The following is a 23,807-nucleotide window of genomic DNA, read 5'->3' as shown; positions in this document are numbered from 1 at the left end:
TCATTTGGGCATGGCCATGCACTTCGTGGTCTAACTCTATCAAGAATACTGATGTCGCTCCCGTCATATGGGAGGGATAGATCCCATCTACATCACTCACATCCCTCTACATAATTCGTTATATACCCAGTAATCGCCTTTATAGTCCACCCAGTTACGGGTGACGTTTGACGAAACCAAAGTACATAACTCCTTATGTAGGGATCCATGGTGACTTCAGGTCAAAGGACTAATAGTCATACTAATAGCCACATGAGAAAGTATATGACACTCATATAACGATCCATGATACTTTCTCATGGCGGGTCATTCAGTATTCATTCTCTAATGCATACCCATGTGTCAGCTTGATATCTCTATATCCATGACTTGTGAGATCAAGTCATCGAGCTGACCTACATGCTAGTCTTATTGTATTAACATTGTCCCTGAATGTTAATACTCGACTAGGAATGATTTAGAGTAGTGTTCCCTATATCATCTCACTATCGATTCAACCAATCGATTGATATAGGTAAGAACCTTTCTACTCTAGGACGTTACTATACTTATTTTATCTGGCACTAATACAAATAAGCATAATAACCAAAAACCAAATGCCTTAATATATATACATGAATATGATATACATGAGTCCATACAATCATCAAATGATTGGCTCTAGGGCTCTAACTAACAATCTCCCACTAGCACTAGTGCCAATCAGTATAGGCTCTAAGGCCTAATGACCTAGTGTGACCATCATGCTTCCTCTGTGCCAAAGCCTTGGTCAAGGGATCTGCAATGTTAGCCTCTGTAGGTACTCTGCAAATCTTCACATCTCCTCTATCGATAATCTCTCGTATGAGATGGAAACGTTGTAGAATTGCTGTGAACTCTGCCAGCTCATAGCACTACCATTCAAGCAAAACACGAACCTCGACTGTGATCTTTAATCATCCTAATCGGTCTGGAAGCTAGCATCACTGTAACCCTTTACAGCTAGCTTATCATTGCCTCCATATATCAAGAAATATTCTTTAGTCCTTCTTAAGTACTTAAGAATATTCTTGACCGCTATCCAGTGACTTTCACCTAGATCTGACTAGTATTTGCTAGTCATGCTCAAAGCATATGAGAGATCAGGACGAGTACATAGCATGGCATACATGATCGATCCTATGGCTGAGGCATAAAGGATCTGATCCATGCGGTCTCTCTCCTCTCCAGAAGAGGGACCTTGAGTCTTCGAAAGACTCACGCCATGTGACATTGGCAGAAATCCCTTCTTGGAGTTCTAGATGGCAAACCGTAGGAGTACCTCATCAATGTATGTACTCTGACTTAGGCCAAGCAATCTCTTAGATCTATCTCTATAGATCTGTATCCCAAGAATGCGGGATGCCTCACCTAAGTCCTTCATTGAGAAGCAACTCCCTAGCCAGGTCTTGACAGACTGAAGCATAGGGATGTCCTTCCCAATGAGTAGTATGTCATCCACATACAATATGAGGAAGACAACTATGTTTTCTACAACCTTCTTGTAGACACAAGGCTCATCTTCGTTCTTGATGAAACCAAACTGTTTGATTGCATTATCGAATCGAAGATTCCAGCTCCGAGAATGGCCTCTAGCCATTTCTCGGAATCAAGTCTCATCACAGCTTCCTGATAGGTGGTAGGCTCATCCTCTATGAGCACAATGTCATCATGGTCAAACAAGAGAAATGAGTATCTCTCAGGCTGACGACGTACCCTATCAGACCTGCGAAGAGGTATGTCTACTTGAACTGGTTGTTGTTCCTCAACTCTTTGTGGAACAACATCATCCACAACACTTTGTGGTTCCAGTTCAACTTCCATCAAGGCATCAGTGCTATTGTTTGCATCTTGAACTTCTTCAAGATCGAACGCGCTCCCACTTGTCTTTCTAGAAACAAAGTCCCTTTCTAGAAAGATCCCAGTCTTTGTCACAACTACCTTGTGCTGACTGGGAATATAGAAGTAATATCCCTTAGTTTCCTTGGGATATCCGATGAAATAGCACTTGTCGAATTTGGGTCCTAATTTGTCTGAGACTTGACGTCGTACGTAAGCCTCACAACCCCAAATCCACATGAAAGACACCTGGGCATCTCTCCCAGTCCATATCCTATATGGTGTCTTTATCACGGCCTTGGATGGAACTCGGTTGAGAATGAAAGCTGTCGTGTCTAGAGAATAACCCCAGAGGTATGTCGGAAGATCTGTGTGACTCATCATAGACCGTACCATATCTAATAAGGTACGATTCCTTCTTTCAGACACACCATTCACCTGTGGTGTTCCAGGAGGAGTGAGTTGGGATAGAATCTCACACTCAGCTAAATAGTCACGAAACTCATGGCTTAAGTATTCACCACCTCGATCTGATCGAAGTATTTTAATACTCTTGCCAAGCTGATTCTGTACTTTATTCTTGAATTCTTTGAACTTTTCAAAGGATTCAGACTTATGTGTCATCAAGTACACATAACCATATCTACTGAAGTCATCAGTAAATGTGATGAAGTATCTATAACCGCCTCTAGCAGCAACATTGAAAGGGCCAAATACATCACTATGTATGAGTCCTAACAAATCAGTTGCTCTCTCGCTGTGCCCACTAAAGAGAGTCTTGGTTATCTTGCCTCGTAGGCATGACTCGCATATCTCATATGATTCAAAATCAAATGAGTCCAGCAAACCATCCTTATGGAGCTGGGATAAGCGCTTGTCATTTATATGACCTAAGCGATAGTACCAGAGATAGGTTTGGTTCAAGTCAGTCGACTTGATCCTCTTGGTATTTATGTTATAGATAGGGCTCTCAAGGTCTAGAATGTAGAGTCCGTTTATCAGAAGTGCACTACAATAGAACATATCTTTTAAATAAACAGAACAACATTTGTCTTTTATTATAAAAGAGTATCCTTTCTTGTCTAAACAAGAAACTGAAACTATGTTCTTAGTTAATGCAGACATATAACAACAATCGACTAATTCTAGTACAAGCCCAGAGGGCAGAGATAGAAAGTAAATCCCTACAGCAACAGCAGCAACCCGTGCTCCATTGCCTACTCGTAGGTCCACCTCGCCCTTTGTCAATGTCTTGCATTTTCTCAGCGCCTGCACATCAATACAAATGTGAGAAGCACATCCAGTATCTAATACCCAAGATGTAGAAATAGATAGATTGACATCTATAACATATATACCTGAAGTGGAAGTCTCACTTCGCTTCTTCTTAAGATCCTCCAAGTATACCTTGCAGTTCCTCTTCCAGTGCCCGGTCTTACCGCAGTGGAAACAGGTAGCATCCTTGGCGACCCCTCCTTTAGGCTTCATTGCCTTGCCTTTGCCCTTGGTTTGGGACTTTCCCTTACCTTTGGGCTTGCCCTTGCCCTTGTGCTTCTGGACCATCAAAATGGGCTTAACCTTCTTAAGGTTAATCTCAGCAGTTCGTAACATACTAAGTAGCTCGGGCAGTGGCTTGTCAATCTCGTTCATGTTATAGTTCAGAACGAATTGACTATAGCTATCTGGCAAGGACTGCAAGATCAAGTCAGTGGCCAGCTCTTGGCCAAGTGGGAACCCCAGTCTTTGTAGGTTCTCTATGTACCCAATCATCTTGAGTACATAAGGACCTACGGGAGCCCCGTCTGACATCTTGCACTGAAACAGTGCCTTAGAGATCTCAAATCTCTCATGCCTCACTTGTCCCTGATATAGTTGGCGAAGATGCTCAACCATATCGTAAGCTCCCATCAACTCGTGTTGCTTCTAAAGCTCAGAGTTCATGGTCGCGAGCATTAGACAGGACACATCTAATGCGTCATCTTGATGCTTCTTGTAAGCATCCCGGTCAGCTCGCGTGGCAGTGGCAGGAGGAGCCTCCGGAATGGGCTGCTCCAGAACGTACAGTTTACGTTCCTGAGTGAGAACTATTCTCAAGTTCCTGTACCAGTCCAGGAAATTCGCTCCATTGAGCTTGTCCTTCTCAAGGACAGATCGCAGGGAGAAGGAATTCGTGTTCAACGTCATGGTTATTTACAACAAAAAATTTGCAGAAATAAATATCATATTCTTTTTAAAATCATTTAATTAGGCCTTTAACTAAATGATGCTCCCACTGAATACAATAATTCTTGTGGGACAAGATCCACATCATACTAACCCTTGAGTTAGCTTTGGCTAATACGCCCAAGGCTTAGTATGATCGGTAGGTAACGATTACCAATTACATCTCTATGCAACTCATGTTTATAGAATCAATATCCGCATTTATATTAAAACTCGAGTTAGCTTTGGCTAATACGCCCGAGAGTTAATATAAACGTGATTTTGTCCTACCTTTCCAACTATTGGAAGAATTGCTATAGTTGACTCGATCCAACCGAGTAACTAGGAATACTCAATCTAATTGAGTTTGTATTCACCCATGCGTTGATAGGCAGGACCAAGATTGTCCCTCCGTACCCTACCAAGATAATATGTATTGCTCTGCTTTGGCAGATTCAACAATACATGTGATCGAGGTAGTGATAGGTATCACGGCACGGTTAGGCATTAGAGTTGAGTCGATTGAGATCTAATCTAATCAAAAAGGATGCATCTTGTGCACGACTTAGATCTAATCTAATCGCAAGGGTGCATCATGTGCACGACTTAGATCTAATCTAATCGTAAGGCACTAATTAATTAACTACTTATTAAATATGCATCACATACACAAGCAATTAATTAATCTATTTGTGATTTAGTCATGGCCCTACTACGATCTTCTCAAGCCAATGAGAAGATCGATTGGTCAACCTAGGGTCAACAGCTTCTCCAAGCTCCTCCCTTTGACCACCTTGTGTTGCTCGTGCCCGCCTCGGAACTCCGTCTCGTGTGGACCCTCCACCGCTCCAACTTGTACATTACAATTTGAAACTCGAGTTACATTCGAGTCTAAATCTAATTTACAACAAGAATATAAGAGAAGGCAGGTCGCGAATATAATACAACAATCGCAAACACATAACGGCACGCAGGCCGTATTATGAATTACAACACAACCAATCATATTGGGGTTTTGGGCCATGACTATCACAAAATTAATATATAATTCAAAATTATATATTTTCATAATTTTCTATAATTTTAAAAATAATTTTTACAATTTTTACGAGTAAAATTTCCCGGCGGTCCCGTTTAGCGGTTTCGGGCGCAATCGCGGAACGGATCCCCTTGCGGGGCCAGGGGCAGCGCCCCTACCCGCGATCTAACCATCGCGAGGGTTCCTTTGCGATCCAACAGCGCCCAAACTCGCTGTCCCAAAATGATTTGGGCCGAGACATTGCCGTTTCGGAAAAATCTTCCCGGCGGGTTCGTTTTTAGCGATTTCGGGTGCAATCGCGAAGCAAATTCCCTTGCGGGGTTAGGGGCAATGCCCCTACCCACGATCTAACCATCGTGAGTTGCTCCTTTGCGATCTAATGGCACCCGACCCCGCTGTCCCAAACGAATTTGGGGCAAAACGAAGCCGTTTAAAAGAAAACTTTCCGGTAGCCGAAGCTTACAAGTGCCGATTCTACTTAAAAAATTACTCATAAAATTGTAAAAATTTTACAGAAAATCACAGTATATTTTCATTAAATATAAACGATCCAAACAAGTCTCACGTTAATACCATCAAGTAGCAGTCTTCGGGCCGTGAAAACCGCTTTTTCGCGTCGCGGAAACCCCGAGTCACCCAAAGCCATGGATCTCGTGCAAAGATTCGTAAACAAAATTTTTCGAAAAACCTTTTTCTTGTACGAGTTTGTAAAAACTTTAGATCTACACTAAAGTTAAGATCATTACCCTTGTAGCGAAGCCCTTCGCGTTTCCCGCTTGTCCAAGATGTCGCCGGATCTCTAGTTGTCAAAGTAGACAACCTCTATATGTATCCACACGGACACAAGTAGAAGGAGATGACCAAAACACAAGGTGTGCTAGCACCAATGGAGTGTTCGGCCAAGGAATGGGAGAAGGAGAAGAGAGAGCACCCAAGGGAGAAGAAGAGTAAAAAAAAATCAATGAGAGGAAATTCAAACAACCACTTAGCCATCAAGTGGCCGGCCACTCTAGGAGGTGTAACCCCCACATTAATTCCAATTAATGTGGAGACCATTAAGAGTTGTAACCCCCATGAGGTGACACTCTAGGATGATGGGATCAACACTATTGATCCACATCTTGCCACCTCACTAAATGATATGGCAACAAGTGTAACCTCCTCATTTAATGTGGGCCGGCCACATTAAATGCAATGGAGGCTTGTAACATCCATGAGGTGGCACACATTGATGATGTGGAGCAATCCTATTGGTCCACATCTTGCCAACTCACTAGTGATGTGGCAAAAAGTCAAGTCAAACATGACTTTTTTCTCTTCCTCTCAAATCAAGTCAAACTTGATCAAATCTCTCTCATGGTTGATCTAATCCAACCATATGATTCAACCCAACTTAATATAATGAATCTAATTCATTAAATTAAGTTGATTTAATGAGTCATAATCTAAATTAGACTCATTGAATACATGAATCAACTTGAGTCTAACTCAATTAGCCCAATTTGGATTACTCTTAATCCAATATGATTCATCAAATGAATCTAATCCTCTTGGTTCATCATATGAACCAAATCTCCATCTAATTGTCCTTAGTGTGTGACCCTATAAGTTCTTGTAACGTTGGCAATGCCCTAAACCCATTTAGGAGCATAAGTAATGAGCGGTATCTAGCAACACATCATTACTACCCAAGTTACAAGAATGTCGAGATCCGACATCACCTTGTGACTACCAATTGTGACTCCTCACAAAATATGTGACATTGTCCTTCTATCCTAGACATCTAGATTGATCAATGTGAGGCATAGACCGTGTCATCCTCTAATCAATCTAAATTTTGAACTCCAAGTAGACTCACTCGATCAAATGAGCTCAACATCTAATGTTGACTCATTTGGGCATGGCCATGCACTTCGTGGTCTAACTCTATCAAGAATACCGATGTCGCTCCCGTCATATGGGAGGGATAGATCCCATCTACATCACTCACATCCCTCTACATAATTCATTATATACCCAGTAATCGCCTTTATAGTCCACCCAGTTACGGGTGACGTTTGACGAAACCAAAGTACATAACTCCTTATGTAGGGATCCATGGTGACTTCAGGTCAAAGGACTAATAGTCATACTAATAGCCACATGAGAAAGTATATGACACTCATATAACGATCCATGATACTTTCTCATGGCGGGTCATTCAGTATTCATTCTCTAATGCATACCCATGTGTCAGCTTGATATCTCTATATCCATGACTTGTGAGATCAAATCATCGAGCTGACCTACATGCTAGTCTTATTGTATTAACATTGTCCCTGAATGTTAATTCTCGACTAGGAATGATTTAGAGTAGTGTTCCCTATATCATCTCACTATCGATTCAACCAATCGATTGATATAGGTAAGAACCTTTCTACTCTAGGACGTTACTATACTTATTTTATCTGGCACTAATACAAATAAGCATAATAACCAAAAACCAAATGCCTTAATATATATACATGAATATGATATACATGAGTCCATACAATCATCAAATGATTGGCTCTAGGGCTCTAACTAACAATTGGTAGATAACGATTACAAATTACATCTCTATGCAACTCTTGTTTATAGGATGAAATCCGCATTTATATTAAAACTCGAGTTAGCTTTGGCTAATACGCCCGAGAATTAATATAAACGTGATTTTGTCCTACCTTATAACCATTGGAAGAATGCCTATAGTTGTACTCAATCCAACCGAGTAAACTAGGAATACTCAATCTAATTGAGTTTGTACTCGCCCATGCGTTGATAGGCGGGACCAAGATTGTCCCTCCGTACCTTACCAAGATAGTATGTATTGCTCTGCTTTGGTAGATTCAACAACATCATGTGATCGAGGTAGTGGTAGGTATCACGGCATGGTAGGCATTTTGAGTTGTCATGATTTAGATCTAATCTAAATGATGTTGTATCATATACACGAAATAGATCTAATCTAATCGATAGAGTGCATCTTGTACACGATGTAGATCTAATCTAATCGTAAGGGTGCGTCTTGTGCACGATTTAGATCTAATCTTAATCGCTAGGCACTAATTAATTACTTAATTAAACATGCATCATATACACAAGTAATTAACTAAGTTTTTTGATTAGTCATGGCCCTACTACGATCTTCTCAAGCCAATGAGAAGACCGAATGGTCAACCTAAGGTAAACTTCTCAAGTGCCTTCCTTTTGACCACCTTGTGTTGCTCGCGCCTTCCTCGTAACTCCGTCTCGAGTGGACCTTCCACAGCTCCAATTTTTGTACATTACAATTTTGAAACTCGAGTTACATTTGAGTCTAAATCTAATTTACAACCAGAATAAAAGAAAGGCACGACGCGCAGGTCGTGAAAAATAAAATAAAAATAAAATACAAGCACACACATCACATAACGGCACGCAGGCCGTATTATGAATTACAACACAATTGTCCAATCGAATTGGGTCTTTGGGCCATGACTATCACAAAATTAATATATAATTCAAAATTATATATTTCTGTAATTTTTCTGTAATTTTTCATAATTTTACAGATTTTATGAGTAATTTTTTTTCCCGGCGGTCCCGATTAGCGATTTCGGGCGCAATCGCGGAGTAAATCCTCTTGCGGGGCTATGAGCAGTACCCCTACCCGCGATCTAACCATCGCGAGTTGCTCCTAAGCGATCCAAGAGCACCTTATCCCTCTGTCCCAAAAAGATTTGGGTCGAAACGATGCCGTTTTTGAGAAAAACTTCTCGGTAGTCGAAGCCTACAAGTGTATAAACACTTGTGCTTCGCTTCTACGAGAAATATTACTCTTAAAACTATAAAAATCATAAATTTACAGAAATGTACAGAAGCTTTAATTTTTCATAAAAATCAAATTAAACTCGTACAAGCTTCACACGTGGCTCTGATACCACTGTTGGGTTTTTCGGGCCGCGAAAACCGCTTTTTCACGTCGCGGAAACCCCGAATCTCCCATGCCACTGAATCTCGTGCGAAGAAAATTTTTCAAAAATGATACGAGTATGAATTTACAACTTAGATCTACTCCTAGATCTACATGAAGAAGAATTATACCTTCGAAGCGGGCCCTACGCGAATCCCGCTCGTCCAAAATGCCGGATCTCTAGACCGTCAAGCGTACGGTCCTCTAGAAGTATCCACACGGACAACTTAGGTGGAGAAGACCTAAACAAAGGTGTGCTAGCACCTTGATAGGCCACGGCAAGAAGAGGAGAGGGAGAGAGCAAGAAGAACTCAAGGAGAAGGAAGAAGGAATGAATGAGAGAATATTTTCAAAATGAAAGTCATTCTACTCATTCAAGTGGCCGGCCACCATCATGTGTGTAACTCTCCACATTAATGCATTAAGTGTCATTAATGTGAAGCCATTAAAGAGAATGACTTTGTAACTTCCATGAGGTGGCACCCAATGATGATGTGGAGTAACATCATTAGTCCACATCAATGCCAACTCACCAATGAGGTGGCATAAAGTCAAGTCAAACTTGACTTTTAATCTTCCTCTCAAGTCAAGTCAAACTTGACCAAATCTCTTCCATGGTTGATCGAATCCAACCATTTGATTCAAGCCAACTTAATATAATGAATCTAATTCATTTAATTAAATTGATTCAATGAGTCAAAATCTAAATTAGACTCATTGAACACATGAATCAACTTGAGTCGAACTCAAGTTAGCCCAATTAGGATTACTCTTAATCCAATTTGATTCATCAAATGAATCTAATCCTCTTGGTTCATCATATGAACCTAATCTCCATCTAATTGTCCTAAGTGTGTGACCCTATAGGTTCTTGTAACATTGGCAATGCCCTAAACCCATTTAGGAGCATAAGTAATGAGCGGTATCTAGCAACACATCATTACTACCCAAGTTACAAGAATGTCGAGATCCAACATCACCTTGTGACTACTAATTGTGACTCCTCAGAATATATGACAAGTGTCCTTCTATCCTAGACATCTAGATTGATCAAAATGAGGCATAGACCGTGTTATCCTCTGACCAATCTAAATCTTGAACTCCTAGTAGACTCACTAAATCAAATGAGCTTAATATCCTATATTGACTCATTTGGGCATGGTCATGCACTTCGTGGTCTCACTCTATCAAGAATACCGATGTCACTCCCGTCATATAGGAGGGATAGATCCCATCTACATCACTCACATCCCTCCGCATAATTTGTTACTTACCCAGTAATCGCCTTTATAGTCCACCTAGTTACAGGTGACGTTTGACGAAACCAAAGTACATAACTCCTTATGTAGGGATCTATGGTGACTTCAAGTCTAAGGACTAGTAGTTATACTAATAGCCACATGAGAAAGTATATGACACTCATATAACGATCCATGATACTTTCTCATGACGGGTCATTCAGTATACATTCTCTAATGTATACCCATGTGTCAACTTGATATCTCTATATCCATGACTTGTGAGATCAAGTCATCGAGTTGACCTACATGCTAGTCTTATTGCATTAACATTGTCCCTGAATGTTAATACTCGACTAGGAATGATTAAGAGTAGTGTTCCCTATATCATCTCACTATCGGTTCAACTAACCGATTGATATAGGCGAGAACCATCTACTCAAGGACATTATTATACTTAGTTTATTTGGCACCAATACAAGTAAGTATAATAACCAAAATCCAAATGACTTTATTTATATAGAATATGATACAATAAGTCCAAAATACAATCATCAAATTATTGGCTCTAAGGCTCTAGCTAACAGTTTGGGTTTTGGGTATGAAATATTAGGCTTCAATTTGTTTCATCTGGCAAACTAGAGATATTGAGGTAGTGTATTAGCCTAACGTGTGTTTGTTTGGGCAGCAACTCTTTGATTTCCAGCAGTAACGATCCTTGCTGTTAAGCAACAGTGACTGTGGTTGAGGTATAGTGTAGGAATTTGATATGTTTTGTAGTTAGACGATCATGTGTACATTAATTAGGGTTTTACGCTAATTTAGGGTTAGAGATTTTATTTAGCTATTTATGAGAATTGTAGCTAAATAAAATATATTTATATTGGTGACACAGGACTTTGACACGAGACGAGTATCTCAACGTCGGATTTGGACTGGATACGATCCTTTTCTATTGGAGGCGGGTACTTTGACTTTATGTCATTTAATATGCATAGTAATGTCTTTAACAAATAGCAACGATTGTGTTTTCTTATCTGCTTCGATTGGTCACTACCCGATCTGTTACATGCTTATTTGTTTATTTGTTATGCACATCATGTTAGTACATATATGATTATACATGCTTATAGGGGTAGTGACACAATCATGTTATATATTATGTTCAGGACCTAGGGTTTTTGATACCTTATCTGATCTGTGTACCTTTGATTTGATTCATTGTCCTATGGTACACATTTTATATTTATACATGGATATTGCTATGCTGCTCAGTATTTTTCCATGCTTAGTGTCATGCACCATTCGCATGATTGCATGCTGCGTGATAGTCTGCTCCATTATTGTTGAGCACATCGCCAGTTTCATCTCTGTCGGTGCTCCGTTGGTCCGCTCATGGGTAGCGTGACGCAGCGTGGTAGCACGTCAGTTTGGCTCTGTCGGTGCTCCGTTGGTCCGCTCATGGGTAGTGTGACGCAGCGTGGTAGCACATCAGGGATCCCTCCCCATCATGGTGTACCGGGAGATGAGAGCATTGCGCTCCTCCATTTATGATTTGGGGTAGGAGGATAGGTGTACTCCGACAGCATCCCGTCCACTCGATCACTCATCAGGGGCAGTGATGGCAGAGTGCATGGTTGTCACAGCCCTACCCACTCGGTCTCACCATTGTGTGTGAGATGGCTGACTGGCGTCAGGGGTGACAATGACATTTGCATCATATGCATGATGCATTTATTGCTTGTGTTTGCTGCATTTACTTCCTGCATTTATATGGATGCATATGATTGACATGCATACAGGATTTATGACACTCTCGGTCTGACGACCCTGTTGTACTTATACCCTGGTCCTGGTTAGTACAGTTTTCTCCTGCTTTATTCAGTTGCATTTATCCTTCTTATATCAGGAGACTGTACGCATGATTAGTGCTGTTTGTTATTTTCTTTATTATGCATATCAGTTGTTACCCGCTGAGTGTTGTGGACTCACACCCTCCTCCGTTGTTATTTTCAGGTTGATGCTGTCCGGAGAGTTCCAGTTGCTAGTCCCCTGCAGTCCACGAGGATGTTTATTTGTCTTTTGGTTTTCCTTTATTAGACTGGTTCTATTTTGATACATTTGGATCTTGTATGGATTTTTATTTGTTGATGGGTTTGGATTGGATATGTTTTGCTACATGCCTGCCTGAATGACAGAAGAGGTAAGTTCATTGTGATTTGTGTTTTATGAGTGTAGTTGAATAGGATATCGGTTTTGTGCTTTATGAGTGTAGTTGAGTAGGGTTGTTTTTGAGTCTTATTATTATTCTAGTTTGTTAACTATTATACTGCGTGGATGACTCTGTGTTATATTTTTATTACTGTTATTGTTCCGGCCGTGTTGGTCGAGGTATATGTGGCCCAGAGGGCATTGTAGAAAATTTTAGATTTGTCACCTGTACAGGGGAGGTGTTGCCGAAATTTCTTCGGACAGGGACTTCCCCGGGGCGTGACACTAAAAACTCAAGTCAAGGATTTGAAGATCACATTTGAACAGTTTGCACTGGGTTCCAAGAATCTTGATTTGATTCTTGGAAAACAGAAGGTCGTATACAATAGATCCGGACTAGGATTTAAGACTAAAAGGAAATACCGTTCATATCACTTATTAACAGACCAAACAAAAAGGTAGTCCAATCCTGGATACCTAAGTCTAACTTGCTCAATCACGTTGGACTAGGTCATTACTGGGTACCCAAGGATCAGATACTGTCATGCCCCGGGAAAGTCCCTGTCCGAAGAAATTTCGGAAGCACCTCCCCTGTACGGGTGACAATCTGAAGTATTTCTACAGACACAATATACATCAGCCAGATGCGGATGGAATATATACACAACCACACAGTTATTAATCTCAGCCTACACGGCTGGACAAATATAACAACAACCACGCAGTTATATATATTTTTATCAGCCCACTCGGTTGAAATCAAAACCAAAACAGCGGAAAAACATAAAGACAAGCTCATACAAAACAAAACAAAACACTGCTAGCCGACTAGGCTTACACGACACAACAACATAACACTCCGGAAACAAAACCGGAACACAAAGCCAAATACACACATTCATCTACCAAAATACAAATAAACAAAAACAGAGACAGGTCTTCTGATGTGACGTGGGGACCGGCAGACAGGATACTCCAAGCGACTCCATAAACAACCTGGAAAAGATAGTGTCCACGGGGGTGAGTTCAACAACTCAGCGAATACCAATAGACATGTCTAGTAAGATATATCTAACAGTAATAATCATGGAATACAGCTTCCTAATCATATATATGAAAAATGCAAAACTGAAAGGTAACTTAGGAAGCTGTACTCACCAGGAACTCTTATCTAGAACAAAGGGTCGTCAAACCGAGAGTGTCATAAATCCTGTATGCATGTCAAACATATGCATTCAACCAAATGCAGCAAATAAATGTATCAAACACAATCAATAAATGCATCAATGCGTATGATGTCAATGACATGGTCACTCCTAACGCCAGTCAGCCATCTCACACACAATGGTGAGACAAAGTGGGTAGGGCTGTGACAACCATGCACTCTGACATCACTACTCTTGATGAGTGACAGAATGGACGGGATGCTGTCGGAGTACACCTGTCCTCCTACCCCAAATCATAAGTGGGGGAGCACAATGCTCTCATCTCTCGGTACACGATGACGGGGAGGGATCCCGGCGTGCTACCAAACTGCGTCACACTACCCATGAGCGGACCAACGGAGCACCACCGAGCAATCTGACGTGCTACCACGTTGCATCTCGCTACCCATGAGCGTCCCAGTGGAGCACCGAACAGTGATGAAACTGGCGATATGCTCTACAATAATGGAGTAGCCTATCACGCAGCATGTAATCATGCGAATGGTGCATGAAACTAAGCTTGACAATATCCATATATCTATATATATATATATATATATATATATATATATAAATATAAATGTGTACCCTAGTACCAATAAGTCAAATCCACAGATCTAGGGTATACAGGTCCTCTATGGTATAACAACCTAGGTCCTGAACATATCCACCTCCATAAAATATGTACCAACAATATACATGGATCAAAGCAAAAGGGTCTAGGTACACATGCCAGATAATAAAAATCCAGAATCTAGTCCTAAATACAGTAAAACATGGTATGTCACTTACTCTAGGAACTAAGGTACTCATGGCAATAATCACGAGGTATAAACATGGATACATAACAAGCGACAAAATAGAACATGCTATGGGTATCAAACCGTGACATACTAAAGACAAACATGATCATTGCTTGTAGCTATAAAATACTATGCATATTCAATTGACAATATCATAAAAGATAAGCCAAGAGGTACCCGCCTCAAATAGCAGATCTAATCCAGTCAAATCCAACGTCGAGATGCTCGTCTCGCGTCAAAGTCCTGTGTCACCAATATATATACATATTTTATTTAGCTACAATTCTTATAAATAGTTAAATAAAAATCTCTAACCCCAAATTAGGGCAAAACCCTAATCAACACATAAACATAAACCCAATTCACACTTAACCAATAGTATCATATTCCCTTACACCTTACCTCAATATAACAGTTCTTGCTAACACTGCTCACGATTCCAGCTTCACAGAAAACATCCATACCTGCTGGCCACCCAACAAATGCCCCCAAATCAAATACCTAGCATGCATCCAATGCCTAATTAGTAATCAATACAATACAGAGATCAAAAATAAGATGGGGTTGCTTTCTACCCAATCAAATACCCTAAATCAGCATTTGTTGGTTGAAATTCAGTAAGTTCACAGTGTTTCCGAATACATCTGCCCCCCCCCTTATACAAATCGGATAGAAAGGTAAACAAGATAAAGATACTCACTGGCTCAGATCTCGGGCACATGGAAGACAGAACAGAGATTAGGGCAAGGGAGGCATGACCACAATGAGGAAGAAGGTGCGGAGGCGACAGTAACCTAAAACTAGGGCACGACACAATAAGGGAAGATGTGGTGCTTTGCCGGGGTGCTCTGCCGTGCGGTGGAAGCCGAAGCAGAAAGGGTGTCGCGGGTTAGCCGGGTCTAAGGCTCAGTGTTGATGGTGATCGGAGGTCGGCGCGGCAGAAAATGGGTCGAGGAAGGCAGTGGCGCAAGAGGGCACGACAGCGATCGACTCACAGGGGTGCGACCTCAAGTGGCGGGAGCGACGTTGGCTGAGGAGCAGCGGCGGTGAACACAAGCTAGGGCACAGGGGAGGTGTGGCTGGCGATCGGCGCCGTCGCTCGGCGAGGAGGAAGAATCGGGAGGGCGGCTCGGCTGGCAGTGGCTTGTGGGATCGCTCTGCGAGGGGCGACTGTCGGCAGGGGAGAGTGGAGTGAAAAATCGGGTGGAAAAGATGAGCAGTGGAGAAGAAGAAGGAAGAGGCGTCGGTTAGGGGTGGTTAGGGCATGGGCGTGAGAGGATCGGCGTCGGCCACCCACACGGGGAAGGAGAAAATCACAGTAATGGGAAAAAACAAATAAGAAAAAGGAAATAGAAAAGGAAATAAAACTTTTCCTCGTTAAAACGGGGTAACCCAAACAGGCTTTCTCGGTGCCTAGTTTTCATCCCCGTAAATTCGTCTATACGAGCTCCGAAAAATTTCCAAAAATTCTAGAAAATTCCCTTATTATTATTCGCCATTTTTTGGTATTTTACATTCTCCCCCACTAATAAAAATTTGGTCTCCAAATTTCGGTATCTACCATCAGTAAATACTGACAACAGGTAAAGCATATAAATGCTGAACGATAAATTAAATCACATACCTCATGTGAAAAGATGGGGGTATTGCGCTCGGATAGTATCCTTGAGCTCCCAAGTAGCCTCCTCGTCCGAATGATGCTGCCATCCGACTTTAACCAGTCGGATAGTCTTGTTCCGCAACTGACGCTCCTTCCAGTCTAGAATCCGTACCGGAACCTCCTCGTAGGTGGCGTCAGGCTGAAGGGAAACTGGTATATTAGACAACACATGAGCTGGGTCTGTTATGTATCTCCTCAACATAGATACATGAAATACGTCATGCACGCCTGCCAGAGCCGGTGGTAGCGCTAGGCGATATAAACTACTACTCCAATCCTCTCTAGGATCTAGAAAAGGCCAACGCATCGCAGAGCTAGCTTTCCTCTGTGGCCAAATCTCTTCACCCCTTTCGTAGGTGAAACTCGCAGAAAAACATGGTCGTCTAAAAAGAACTCCAGGGGTCTGCGTCTCCGATCTGCATAACTCTTCTGGCGGTCCTGTGCCTCTGACATCCTCCGTCTGATAGTACGGACCAACTCTGCCTCAAGCTGAGCTCTATGAGATCCCAACAACTGGGCCTCCCCAACCTCATCCCAGAGGGTGGGTGTCCGACAGGGCCTACCATACAAACGGTGCCAATTGGATAGCCAAATGCAAACCGTTGTTGTAGGCGAACTCTACCAATGGCAAATGATCCTCCCAACTACCTCCAAAAATCTAATATACATGACCTCAGCAAGTCCTCTAGAGTCTGAATGGTCTGCTCTGGCTGTCCATCTATCTGCGGATGGAAAGCTGTACTAAAACAAAGCTGCGTGCCCAAGGCCTGCTGCAGACTCTGTCAGAATCGAGACGTGAACCGAGGGTCTCTATCCGAAATAATAGTCAAAGAGACACCATGTAATCTGATGATCTCCCGACAATACAGATCTACCAATCGATCCAGGGAATCAGTCTTTCGGATCACTAAGAAGTGTGCCGATTTGGTTAATCGATCAACGATTACCCAAATCGCTGCCACTGTAGAAGGAGTTGTCAGATTTTGGGCTTGAAATTATCGAAGGACAGCTCTCTACATTGACCTTAGAGTCTACACTGCTTGTGGAGATACAGAGAAAGCAAAGTGAAGATCCGGACATCCAGAAAATCAGACAGAGAATCGAGACTGCCCAGAGCAGATAGAAGAGTTATGCTGACACACGCCGTAGGCCATTGGAATTCCAAGTAGGAGATTCAGTTTTCCTCAAGGTCGCTCCTATGAAGGGAGTGATGAGATTTGGCAAGAAGGGCAAATTAAGTCCTCGCTATGTAGGACCTTACCTGATCATAGAGAGGATTGGGAAAGTAGCTTACAGGCTGGACTTACCACAAGACATGTCAGCAATACACAATGTGTTTCATGTCTCTATGCTAAAGAAGTGTCTCCATGACCTGAGCCAAGTGATTCAGCCTCAGTCGGTGCAGATCCAAGAGGATCTTAGTTATGAGAGCAGACCTACACAGATAGTGGACAGAGCAGTCAAGAGATTGAGAAATAAAGAAGTACCACTAGTGAAGGTCGTCTGGCAGAACCAGAAGCACGAGGAAATCACTTGGGAGCGGGAGGACAGTATGAGACAGAAGTATCCAGAGCTATTCTAAGTTCGAGGATGAACTTTTATAAGGTATGGGGGATTGTAACAACCCAATTTTCCCTATTTCAAGTTCTAAAATTCCATAAAAATATTTGGAAATGCTTTTAAAATATTCTAGAGATTTTTAGAAATTTTTAGAGTATTTTTATGTAATTTTTGGAAGTCGTTTAGTATGTTTACAAAAAGAAAAAAAAATTGTCAAAACCGAAGTTCGAACCCACGACCTCGGGTCGGACCGACCCAACCGTACACGGCCCAACCAACTGAGCTATGCCCGTTTTGTTAACCAAGTACGAAGCGAGATGTATATAAGTTGTAGTTAATAACAGAAATGCCCTAAGTATTATAAGATGGGTTATTTCCTTCTCCCGAACCCTAACCTCTAGATCCCTCTCCTCCTCTCTCGCGACAGCGGCGGCGCGATTCTTCCCCTCTCGCTGTGGAAACGAGGAAAGCCGGCTTAGGGCTTAACTCCGGCGGCCGACGAGCTTCTTCCTCCGAGGGTTCGGCACACATCCGAGAGAACTCTCGGCAAGGTGAACGCACGGACGAGAAGGGACCGAGATCTTCAAGCTCCATCCGAACCCCTAAATTTCTCCTTCTCGGTTGTAAGTCCAAGCAATCAAGGGTAAGTACTACTCACCTGCGGTAGGAGTTGCTCCGATCTTTCGGTTTTCGTTTCCTTGTTTTCCTGAGTTTCTTGAATCCGAAACATGCTATAAGGATTTTGGCTTTTGGGTATTCTGCCGTGAGCTTCACAGGGAAATCAAGGTTTCGTTTAGGTTAGTTGAGCATGTAGTATGATTCTAGTGCCAAGTAGAATTGTATGCATTCTATCCTTAATTATTGCTAGGGATTTTGGCCGTGCACAGTGGAGTTTCGGTTGATTCCTTGCTGCCCTGTTTAGGATCATACCGAACAGATCATTATAGTTATCCCATGTCGCTGCCATGAGTTCACTTAAGGATGCATTGTCTTGGCTTGCTGTTGAATGCTTTGAGTTGTATGTTGTACATGAATTTCCTTGCTTTAAGGTCATGTTGTACATAGTTAAAGTTGATTAGAGATTTGTTTTTACAGCATGTTTAAGAAGTTGAGTAGCATTCTATGTCTGTTTGTTTTTACAGCATGATTAGAATCACTAAAGGTAGCATCCTTTGTCTATTTTACAGCATGCTTAAGAAGCCCTAAAGTAGTATTCTTTGTCTATGTTTTATAACATGATTAGAATCCCTAAAGTAGCATTTTTGCCCTATTTTACAGCATGTTTAGAAAGTCCAGATTTGCTTTCCTTTGCTCTATTTTATAACAGGCTTAGGGAGTTCAGATTTGTTTTCCTTTGTGTTATTTTTATATAGCATGCTTGGTTAGTTGTAATCCTATACTTGTTAGATATATATCTAAAGGATTCTAATAAGCTCTAATAAAGGATTATGAGAAGTATGAGTACAGAAAAAGACCAAGGTCTAATTAAAAAGAGATAACAAGTAAATTAAAGTAAGAGGCTAGTACCCGACATCCAAGAGCTTGTCGTTAAACAAATCCAGGTGACCATTTCCGAGGTCTTGGCCCTGGTAGACCGAGGTCTGCTCTTTTAGGATTGGTGGCTCGCAACCCCAACCTATTAGGGAACGCGCATGAGTTGGTACTAGGCCTGGGCCCAAGAAAAGAAAACCCAAGAAAAGAAAAGTTAAGTAAGAAGGAAGAAAGAAAGAAGAAGAAAGTAAAAGATAGAAATTAAAAGATTAATTTCTAACACAAGGATACAAGAAATGAAATAAGTTCCAAGCTTAGAATAAATATGAATGGTTAGTTTTCTTTGATTCTAAGTTTACATTGTTAGTTTCTTGTTATCTTGCTTGATACTGAGTATGATTTGTATTCTGTTCATTTTCTGTATACCATGAGCACATGCAGATAGCTTTATTATTTCAGTTTCAGCACTTATGCATTTCATTTATGCATTTCAAGTTTTGTGAGATAGATTAGTACTTACTAAGTGTTTTCGCTTATAGATCTTGTCTTCTTTTCTCCTACTGCAGATAAAGGAAAAGCTAAGATATGAAGGGAGGCGACAGGGTGGTGGTGATGATGGATGTGTGTGGTGACTGAACTATGGAGAGATCCAGAGGGGACTAGCAAGACTTATTTATTTAGAGTTTATGTCTAGTTTATTTTCCTTATTTCTGTTATGAAATTATGAGTTTATGATTGAGTTTGATGTGCATTGTAGCTTATTATGCTTCATTCTTGGAGCTTGAGTTTAGTTCATGTTGCTAGATTAGTTTTTGATTATGATATGATTTATTACTGCGTGGTTGTGAATAAATTGTGATCCAGCCGCATGTGGCTGTGTATATATCTTGTGTATTATAGATTTGGTCACCGGTAGAGGGGAGACTCTGCCGAAATTTTTCGGTAGGAATTTCTCTGAACCGTGATAAATCTAAGTGTCGCTAATAATAGCATAAGTGACACTAGTAAGTAGAGTAGGAGTTAGGTAACGGTCGCCCTTAGAGAGGAGTAGTAAGAAGGGTGGTTGTTACATGTGTGGTCGTCGCCCCCTTTATTTATAGCTATAAGGTGACCAAAAAACCCTAAAAGGCCAAAAGAAAGCCCATTTTGTAAAGGCCCATATAGATTACTTAGCCATTTTAAGCATATAACATTATTACAACCCAAATAAAGGTAAAAATGAGTCCAAATTGAGCCAACATATCCATACTACATAGATATGAGACTTAAATACTAATTTAGCTCATCTAAGGCTCGAATTAGGTTGACTAAGCCGGATGACTTGCTCTTGGTCAAACCTTCTTCAATAGTAGCTTTGGCCTTCACATCTTCAATTAGCACATTAAGTACTTCCTTCATCTTTTTAGCCCTAGCCCTTGTAATTGGTCCTCCATTGATGCATAATGGATCATTATTAATATCTGGAGTGGATTGAGCATGACCCATATCACTAGCTTGTTGCGCAACTTGTTCTCTTTCATTTATTCCATCACTTCCATTATCAGAGACCAATTTATGAGGAATGCGAAATCTGCAGATTATGTTTTTCCATAAGAATTTAATGACTGCATCTTCAGTAATCCGAGCAAGTGGTTATGCCTCCACCCATTTAGAAAAATAGTCCACTGCTACCAATAAGAACCTTCTTTGGGCAACTGCCATAGGAAACAAACCTACTATGTCTTTGCCCCATTGATCAAAGGGACATGAAACTATAGAGGTCCTTAATAACTGTGTGGGATGATGTGATATATTTTGATGTTTTTGACAAGAAATACAAGTTCTTACCAACTTGTTGGCATCTTCATGTAAAGTGGGCCAAAAATAACCTGCTAACAGAATTTTGCGAGCCAGAGATCTCCCTCCTATATGACTACCACATGAACCTTGATGAACTTCTTGTAAAATAAACTGTATATCTTCTGTGCCAATACACTTGAGTAAAGGTCTGGAAAAAACTCTTTTATATAATTGTTCTCCCACCATAGTATACTGGGCAGCTCTTTTCTTAAATACCTTGGCTTGTTCTGTACTGCTGGGAAGAATACCTTGTTGTAGATATAATATGATCTGAGCCCTCCAATCACTTTGAATTTCTGCTTCAGCATGTCTTTCAATACAAGATACCAATAGAGTTTGTTCTACGGGCCTATCTAAACTCCATGGCACTATAGCAGAGGCCAATTTGGCCAACTCATCAGCTACTTGATTTTCAGATCTAGGAACCTTTTGTATATTTACTTCTTGAAACTGGGACTTCAACTTATCAAATGCTTCAGCATATAACTTAAGCCTATCATTATTGATATCAAAATTACCTGATAGTTGTTGAGCTGCTAACTGAGAATCATAATAGATAAGGACTCGAGCTGCCCCTATATGCCGAGCAGCTTGCAGGCCGGCTATTAGGGTTTCATATTCTGCTTCATTGTTGGTAGCTCTGTAATTCAACCTGATGGAGAGTTGAAGTCTGTCTTCCCTTGGAGATATAAGAATAACACTGATTCCGCTGCCCTATCTAGTTGAAAAGCCATCCACATAAACTTTCCAGGTGTTTTCTTCCTCAGGGCCTTGAACTTCTATAATGAAGTCTGCTACAGCTTGTGCTTTGATGGACGAGCGAGGTTGATATTGGATATCATATTCCTCAAGTTCAGTTGTCCATTTGATCAACCGTCCTGATGTCTCTGGGTTGAGTAACACCCGTCCAAGAGTACTGTTGGTTAATACAATAATCTCATGTGCTAAGAAATATGGGCGCAACCTCCGAGCAGTCAATACTATAGCATAAGCTAATTTTTCTAGTGTAGTGTATCTACACTCAGCTCCTTTTAATAAATGGCTAGAAAAATATACAGGTTGTTGCTCCTTTCCCTCTTGTCTGACTAATACAGAGCCTATGACGTTTTCATTAGCTGACAAATATACCCACAGAGTCTCTCCTACTATAGGTTTAGCCAGCACAGGGAGAGTAGCCAAATAATCTTTCAATTCTTGGAAAGCCTTATCACATTCCTCATTCCACTGAAATATATTGGCCTTTCTGAGTATTTTAAAGAAATGAAAACTGCGATCGGCCGATCTAGAAATAAATCTAGACAGGGCTGTGATTTGGCCTGTCAATCTTTGAGCTTCCCTCATGTTGCGCGGTGGCTCCATGTTCTGCAGCGCCTTGACCTTGCTCGGGTTGGCCTCTATCCCCCGTTCGGACACCATATATCCCAGGAATTTTTCTCCCTTCGCGCCGAACAAGCATTTGCTTGGATTTAACTTGAGCCCATATTGTCTTAAGGTCTTGTAAGTTTCCTCTACATCCCTGCACAGATCAGCAGCTTGAAGAGACTTAATTAAGATGTCATCAACATATACTTCCATATTTCTACCAATCTGCTTCTAGAAAACCTTATTCATAAACCTTTGATAAGTTGCTCCTGCATTTTTTAGTCCGAAGGGCATAACATTATAACAATAAGTACCTTCAGATGTTATAAAACTGACCTTTTCCTGATCCTCTTTAGCCAAGGGAACTTGATGATAGCCTTGATAAGTGTCCAACATAGAGATATATTCGCATCCAGCGGTGGAGTCAACAAGCTGATCAATCCTGGGTAATGGATAATAGTCCTTTGGGCAAGCTTTGTTCAGATCCCGAAAGTCGATGCACACTCACCATTTATTTCCTAGTTTAGAGACTAACACTACATTAGCCAACCAGCTTGGAAATTGTACTTCCCTAATGTATCCTGCCTCCATAAGTTTGGTTATTTCTTCTTTGATGATCTGATTTTGTTCCGCGCTGAAACTTCTTTTTCTTTGAATGACCGGGCGGGCATCTGGGAAAACATGCAAGGAATGTTCCATGACGGTAGGAGAAACGCCCGAGACTTCTTTGGGAGTCCATGCAAATACATCATTATTCTTCTTCAGGAATTGTACTAATTCGGCCTTCAGAGTAGGATCAAGATCAGCCGCAATATACGTAGTAGCTTTAGTTCGACCGGCCTGGATCTGGACTTCTTCCTTCTCTTCATAAACCAGGACGGGCTGCTTTTCCCGAATGGCGTTAACCTCCATTCTTTGAATCTTTCGGGCGGTGTTAGCTTCAGCTCGAATTATCTCTACATAACATTTTCGGGATGTCTTCTGATCGCCCCGTACCTCTCCAACTTGATCATCCACAGGAAATTTGATCTTCTGACAAAAAGTAGAAACGACCGCCCTAAACTCGTTTAAGGCAGGTCGACCCAATATCACATTATAAGAGGATGGAGCGTCTACAACCATAAAATAAGATCTCCTGGTTCTCATCATAGGCTCTTCTCCCAACAAAATGGCCAACTTTATTTGACCTAAAGGTTGTACTTCATTTCCCATGAATCCATATAGAGGAGTAACGATTTGTTGAAGTTCACTTGGATCAATTTGTAGCTGATCGAAAGCCTTCTTGAATATAATATTGAAGGAACTGCCTGTGTCTATGAAGGTACGAGCAATGGCGTAGTTGGCTATCACAGCTTTGATGATCAGGG

The sequence above is a fragment of the Zingiber officinale genome, chromosome 4A (genome assembly GCF_018446385.1).
Source record: "Zingiber officinale cultivar Zhangliang chromosome 4A, Zo_v1.1, whole genome shotgun sequence".
NCBI lineage: Eukaryota > Viridiplantae > Streptophyta > Magnoliopsida > Zingiberales > Zingiberaceae > Zingiber > Zingiber officinale.
Note: the sequence above shows the minus strand (reverse complement) of the source record.